Source organism: Aptenodytes patagonicus, chromosome 10 (assembly GCF_965638725.1).
Source record: "Aptenodytes patagonicus chromosome 10, bAptPat1.pri.cur, whole genome shotgun sequence".
In the NCBI taxonomy this organism is placed as follows: Eukaryota; Metazoa; Chordata; class Aves; order Sphenisciformes; family Spheniscidae; genus Aptenodytes; species Aptenodytes patagonicus.
In genome coordinates this window covers 24,801,646-24,808,717 of record NC_134958.1, presented here as the reverse complement: position 1 = coordinate 24,808,717, position 7,072 = coordinate 24,801,646, and the positions used below count along the sequence as shown (strand labels likewise).

The following is a 7,072-nucleotide window of genomic DNA, read 5'->3' as shown; positions in this document are numbered from 1 at the left end:
GGCTTGGACTGCATGATCTCCACCTCAGCTGTTGTGTGATTTGGTGAGCCACTGCTGGACCCCCTCATCCACGAGCAGCCATTGAGACCAAGGGAGCAGAGAGGGCACAGGGGCCATTGCTCAGGAAGACTGCAGAGGTTTGTTGGGCACAGAGCAGGAGAAGGGGCCCTGATGTCAGTCCCAGGGCTGGCAGCACAGGAAAGGAAGGAAAGATGGGAGCGCATCAAACAATTGACCCAACAGCAAGGCTGTTAAGGTGTAAGCATGCTGAGGAAAGCCCCCAGAGAGCCAAAAGGTTGAGGTCCCACTGAGATTTGAACTCAGATCGCTGGATTCAGAGTCCAGAGTGCTCACCATTACATCATGGGACCTCCTGGACAGAGGCTGTCTTTCCCCTCTGGCCACCCTCACTGAGCACATGCTCCTGGCTGAGCCCCAGCAGTGTCTCCATCTCCCTGGCTGTCACCAAGTGGAGCCTTCCTCCAGGGCACTTGCTACTTACAGGGCCTTTCAAGGGAGCAGTAGAGCTCTTTGCGCAAGCCTGGCCTGCCCTCTCTTACAAGACCCAGGCTGGTAACCGGTGAGAATCTTGCTTTCGCCCAATTAGTCCTGGTTATGAAGTTTCCAGCAGAACCTCATCAACGTTGCACCTCACAGAGTACATTCATGGCCCAGCGATCAGTGGCTCGATGCTTGCACTTGCGGCCTCTGCTGCTGCCTCCCTTCACCCCCGTGTTGGACAGCCTGAGTAAGTTATTGCCTCTCCTGTTGCTCACCTTGTAGCTCATACTAAGCAGCCATTAACAACCAGATATCCTTATTCTTGGTTGCAGTCGCAGCCGAGCTGCTGACCTTGCCGAAGGAGGGGACCAAGAGAGAGGGCAGGGGATGATATTCAACAGAGGGAAGAGCTGGCAGGAGGGCCCAAAGCAGCTTGTTATGGGTTGCACATGCTGGACTGCCTTCCTCTGCTGGGACAGTCCTGGCTGACTTCAAACCCTGGTCCTTTCTTCCAGGACACGCTGTCCCCTTCTGCCCCAAAGTGGCCTCTCCCTCAGTGAGAGTGCCCTTTTCTCTCCCGAGGCTGCTCCAGACTCAGGTACATTTCACTGTGAGGCTGAGGGAACTTTCCTTCATGCCCTGGGACCACCACACTGCCTGCCCAAGAAGGGTACATGCACACAGCGGGGAAAAGCTGCACTGGTGCTATCCTCCTTCTGCCAAGGTTTGAGTCTGTGCGTTGAGAGCAGGGCCCTTGCTCCCAGCAGTCAGACAGGAGGAAACACGTGCAGAGACACTCTACTGGATCTCAGACTTAGCCCAGGACACTGAGGACAGAACCTCCTGGTACCCTGGGACTGCCCGAAGCACTGGGCTGGCATCCGGTACTTCTGAACCCACAGGACAGACCGTGCTGTCATGCCCAAGCCTAAGGTACCAAATGGCAGGTTACGTTCAGAGAGGGCATGAGAAACAGCCAGTCACTGGAGTAGGGTTAAACCTCTACAGAGTCACACCTCTGAAAGCATGTCCCGGAGAAGCAGCATTGCTGCGGGCTTTCCTCGTCCATCCCTGGGATCTGCAGGACTGAGCAGGCAGGGAGGAGTGTCTGGGAGCAGCATGGTCCCCAGCCCATTTGCTTCCCCACAGTCATGGCAAATGTTCCTTCCACTGTAGCCTCCAATGCTGCTCCTCCCTGGAGGACACTGCGGGAAGGACACTTTGTGCCCCTCTTACAGGCTTCAGAGGGCAGCCAGAGATCTCCCAGAGCTCCCCAGTCCCTGGGAGCTGCAGCTCAGGCCATGCTGACGCACACAGGACGCCAGGCTGCTCCTGGGTCCTGCACTCCCGAGGTCTTTCTGGCTGAGGGTAGGCCTTGGCAAGCCAGAGAGCCACCTTCACACAAAGCCCCCTCACCTTCTCCAGGCTGAACAAACCCAGCTCCCTCAGCATCTCCCTCAATCACGATGTGCTCTGGCATACTCTAATACCGCCTTGTATCCAGGGAAAAGTGATGATAAACTGGAGCAAGATCAGCGGAGGATCCCTAGGACAGTCAGGGGCCGGGGGCTCGGGCCTTGTGAGGAGAGGCTGAGGACCCAAGGCTTGCTTAGCTGGGGGAAGAAAAAGCTTGGTGGGGATCTAATGGGAGCCTCCCAGTGCCCACAAGGAGGTTACTGCGACGGCTGGAGGATGGGAGCCAGTGGTCAGAAAGTGAACAGGCAGTTTGTGACTGGCTACACGAACAAAATGATCACCCTGAGGGTGCCTAAGCATGGGAACAGGGGTGCAGAGAGGCTGTGACATGTCTGCCCTCAAGGTACTTTATGACCCGAAAGGACAAAGCACCCATCAGTTGGTGTGAGCCTGCTTGAAGCAGGAGGATGCACTCCCTGACTCCCTGGAACGCCTTCTGCCCAGAAGGGTTGTTGGAGGGCTAAGTGGAAGCAGGGAGGGAGGATGTTGTGGGTGAATGTCCAAAGAGCCGCATTTTAGGCGAGAGGCATGCAGAATGTGAGTTTTGTAGGGGAGAGTGGAAAAGTGGAATTCCCTAGGGGCCATGTTTCTGTTCTAGGCCTAATCACCTGCTACTGGGGGCTGCACGGTTATGCCCATTTCTCCTTCGGCAACAGCTGGGACTGCAGCAAGGGCCGGACAGCAGGCTGAGCAGAGCCCCCACTTAAGAGAGGGGGGGCGGGGCAAGAGAGAGAAGCTCTGAAGGAGGCCACCAAGAGAGAGGAGCCTGTCAGGAGTGGGACTCGAACCCACGTCTCCCACGGAGACTGCAACCTGAATGCAGCGCCTTAGACCGCTCGGCCATCCTGACCCACTGCTGCTGCTGCGGCTGCTGCTGCTAACGCTGCCTCTGCTGCTCCTCCCCTGGCGGCTGCCAGAGCCAGCCCACCTCAGCCAGCCTCCTCCTGGCACTGCTGCAGGGGGAGCTGGCTCCTGGGACCACCCTTGCCCTGCTCCCGCCAAGGGCTGCTGACAGGTGACCGCAGCTCCTACAGCCACTTTGGACCACACAGTACCAGCACAGGGGCAGCGTCTCGCAAAGGCCAAGGCAAGCCTTCATGGGAGCAACCAAAGGAACCATCAGCAAATTATGACTCTGCACACGCCAACACGTGGTCAAGGGCCTCCAGGCACACGTCTACCTTTCTCTCCATTCCCCCCAGAGCCTCAGGATATTGCAAGACAAGCACTTGGCCGGCAGTGCTGCCTTGTGGATGGTTCCTGGGGCAACAAGGGTGCTTCCTTCCTCCCTCCTCGTGGCCGGGAAGGCTGGGCAAGGAGGGCTCTGCCACACCAACCCCTGGGGGAATGCTGTGCCGGTCTCAAGGAGTCAGCGTGTGGCAAAGGGGCTGGAGCGTGAAGGCAAAAGGACAGGAGATGCGCCAAGTGCTGAGCAACGACTGAGCTCCAGTTCCTGTGGGGAAGAGGCTCACTTACTGCCCGTGGTGCAGAGGAAGGAGGGCACAGCTCTCCCTGGGACTTGTTGCTTCATGGAAGGAGCTAGACTGCAAGGCATCTCTCAGGAGGTCACTAGTCCAAATGCCTGCTCAAAGCAGGGCTAGCCCCAAAGCTAGAGCAGGTGGCTCAGTGCGTGAGCCCCATGGGAACTTGAGTGTGATACCCAGGCATAGAGAGTCCCAAAGTTCTCTGGGCAGGTGCTCCAGTGCTTCAACACTCCCTGAGAATCTCTGTATGGTCCAAAGCAGCCCCCGCAGTCTGCTTTTGCCAAGGCTGGCCTTGCTAAAAGGCAGGCCTGTGTCTGCTGGCCTAGGAGGTGCCCAGAGGCCTGGCCACCAGGCAAGGCTGTGTTGGGAGTCAAGGGGAGCGTGGCTCGACGCCCTGTGGGAGCTGGACTTGCTGAGGGAAGCTGGGTTCCTTTGGAGCAGCAGAGGCAAGGCACTTGTGGAGCCTGGCTGAAGAAAAGTTTCTCTGCGTTGGCCAGGAATCGAACCCGGGTCAACTGCTTGGAAGGCAGCTATGCTCACCACTATACCACCAACGCACCTGGTGGCCTCCTCCCTCCTGCTCCTCCACTGGGCAGCCTGGCCGGCCTCCTCCTGCCAGCCCCCTGCACACACACGCACGACCTCAAGCTGCGAGGCTGTGTGTGCTTTTCTGTGTGTGTAAGATGCTGGCTAGGGAATCTCAAGCTGCACTAGCCGCCGACTAGGGGAGATCAGCATCAGGGACTGCCCAGGCTTGGAGCAGGACGCTGGACACACCAGGACTGAGCTCCGGGCATGGACTCTGCACGGACCTATGGTACGGCCAGGGGTTCGAGGGACCTGCTGGCGTGCATGTGGGAGGGAGGGGGTCTGTCTCCAGCACTGATCTCCAGCCCTAAGCAGCCAGAGGGAAAGAAAAGGCTTGGGCCAGCTGTCTTGTTCATGCCTGTGCCAGTGCTGGTGGTGCTTCTGTGGGTGCTGGAAATGGTGCCGCTCCCCATCTGCGTTCATACGTGTGCCAGCTGTGCATGTACTATGCAAGTGTACGTGCGCTTGTGTCTATGCACCTCTGGTGGTATGAGCACAGCCAAACACCCACCCAGCTGCTCACTCCTTTCCCCACCTTCGCTGGGGTGCAGGGCACTGAAGGCTGCATGAGAAAGCTCATGGCTCAAGATAAACACAAGGACGTGGCTTAGCAAAAACTGTTGTGGGCAAACCAGGCTTGATTTGGGAAAAAATAATTTTTTGCCAGTTAAAACAGATTCACGTAGTGAGAAACAAAAAGACAAACATCAACCACCACCTTTCCTCTCCCCGGTCCCAGGCTCAACTTCACTCCCTCGCACCAGGCTCCTTTGCCTGCCCAAGCCGGACGCAGCTTCCCTCTGCTCTTTCCCACTCCTTTTGTTCCTTCCTCCTCCCTCTGCCCGGTGTATTCTGCCCTTTCCGGTATGTGTTTTCACAGGGGGGCCACAGACTTTGCTGATGGCTCATCCGTGTCGTGCGGTGGGTCCACTCTGGAGCTGGAACTGGCTGTGTCCGACACAGGGCAGCCCCTTACCTCGTCTCACAGAGGCCACCCTGCTGCACCCCCTGACCCCTCCGCTACCAAAACCTTGCCATATGTAGCCAATACAGTGCCCATTGGGAATACCGCAGGGCATAACGCTGAGCTAACACAGTCGGAGTCTGCCCCAGTTGGAGTCCCGTTCACGCTGTCCCGGGCTAACGTGTGGTTGCGTGATGTGCCCTTTGGTTGAATTGAAAAGGCACAGCAACTAGCCTGGATTTCTTCTTAGGCACTAGGTACGTCCATATCTTGTTCACCGGTCTTGTATCAGCTCAGCAATCGGTGAGTGAAAAGCAGGCAATGCTAGGGTAACAATTATGATTCCTATTGTGTAATGTGCAAATAGGCCAGGTGGATCACTTCTAGCTCAGGTTTCATGGTCAGATATGAGCATCTGCCACATTCCATGCTACATGCCCATCTGGCTTTTGGCCCATCAGGTACTCAGGTAGCAGGGAGCTCCCTTGCAGATACCCATGCCGTCTTCCTGCTGCCAGCTCACAGAAGCACTCAGACAAGGAGGACTTCTGGAAGAGGCCACTCTCGATTGTTTTTGAAGGGTCATTGCAATCCATGGCCTGGCAAGGGAAGGAGCAAGTCATCCTGGAGCTCCATCACGGGTGCTCTCCATGCCACAAACTTCAGAGATGCCTCAGTGTTGTGGAGGCAGCTGGAACCAGCTGTGTCTGGCACAGGGCAGCCCCTTACCTCTTCTCACAGAAGCCACCTTGCAGCACTCCTCTCCCCTCCCCTCCCAACAGCTAACCACATATAGCCAATACAGCGCCCATTGGGAATACCTGCTCGGCCCTGCTCCTGGCTAGACCTACAAGTGGGCACGGCAGCAAACAGACTATGACGGTGGAAGCGCCCAGGTGGTAAAGCCGACAGGCACTGGAGTTTCCCAAAGTAGCAGCAGCCTTGTCCTCCTCCCCACGTGCAGATCCCTGGAGGTTCCCACCTGTGGCTGTGAAGTTGGGGACTGAGCTGCCTGATGGGAAGGGAGAAACACCTGTGTCCCCAGGACACCCCCTTCCTTGTGGGGAGAGCTGCCTGCTGGTCCACACCCACCCGTCTGCTTTGCCGAGGGGCACTTTGGGAGTGCTGGCTCCTAAGAAGGCAAAGGAGAAAGAAGGTGGCAGCGGCAGAGAGCAGGGGCTGAGGGAGCAGTAGGGCCATGGCCACGGCTGCCCAGAGCGCTAGAGCAGCGCAGGTTGAAACTTGCTGGGAGAGGCAGCAGCTGTCAGGAGCAGGGAAAAGAAGCATCTAGCAGAGGATGGTTTCGATCCATCGACCTCTGGGTTATGGGCCCAGCACGCTTCCGCTGCGCCACTCTGCTCCCCCCAGCACCTCAGCCGGCACCTCCCACAGCCCTGCCCGATGCTCCCCGGCACTGCCAGCACCAGCACTTGTGCTCACACCTTTCCATTCCTCTTACCCGCACCCTCGCCCAGGCTGGAGAAATGTCTCCCTGGAAAGCTCACTGGCGGTGGGCCTGGGGTGGGAAGCGCAAGGGCCTTGCCTTGCCCTTCTCCCCACACCTCCTGCCCATAACCCTGGATGGGGACTTTCTCTCTGAGCACCCGAGCTGTCCCCTGGAGCGAGGGGACAGCCCTGTAGCTTTGCAGGGCAGAGAGGAGCTGCTCTCCAGCAAGCTCACGAGGGCTGCAACCCTGCCCAGAAATCCATCTCCCAGGGGGCTGTGGGCCTGTTCCCGGCATAAAAGTCAGTCCTTTGCCAGCTGGGGAGGGAGACAAGGATGCTTAGCATACAATTACCAAGGGAAATAATGCTCCGATTTTAGCTGTGCACATAGCAGTGCCCCAGCCTAACGCATGGAGGACCCCGACCTAGAGGAAAGCAGGGTTTATATATGTTTACAATACAGCTGTGTCAACCAGTCCAATTACTCATGTTAAGGGGTGGGCTAATCAGTTACTGTTGCTCACAAAATCCGTATGTGCTTCTCCCAGGCAGGTGGTGTGGACGTATGGTCAGTGGGGTGTTAATCTTCATCGTTCTAAACCAATGTCCCGTG

At 57.4% G+C, this 7,072-nt stretch overlaps 4 non-coding genes across 4 annotated transcripts; all 4 read right to left on the bottom strand.

The window, feature by feature from the left end:
* Positions 1 to 299: 299 nt before the first annotated feature.
* On the bottom strand, positions 300 to 371 carry TRNAQ-CUG (transfer RNA glutamine (anticodon CUG)). Its single transcript has one exon. It is a non-coding gene; the product is annotated as a tRNA-Gln (tRNA).
* Positions 372 to 2,744: 2,373 nt separating this feature from the next.
* TRNAL-CAG (transfer RNA leucine (anticodon CAG)) lies at positions 2,745 to 2,827 on the bottom strand. The gene has a single exon. It is a non-coding gene; the product is annotated as a tRNA-Leu (tRNA).
* Positions 2,828 to 3,946: 1,119 nt separating this feature from the next.
* TRNAG-UCC (transfer RNA glycine (anticodon UCC)) lies at positions 3,947 to 4,018 on the bottom strand. The gene has a single exon. It is a non-coding gene; the product is annotated as a tRNA-Gly (tRNA).
* A 2,283-nt stretch (positions 4,019 to 6,301) lies between these two features.
* TRNAM-CAU (transfer RNA methionine (anticodon CAU)) lies at positions 6,302 to 6,373 on the bottom strand. Its single transcript has one exon. It is a non-coding gene; the product is annotated as a tRNA-Met (tRNA).
* Between the last annotated feature and the right edge of the window lie 699 nt (positions 6,374 to 7,072).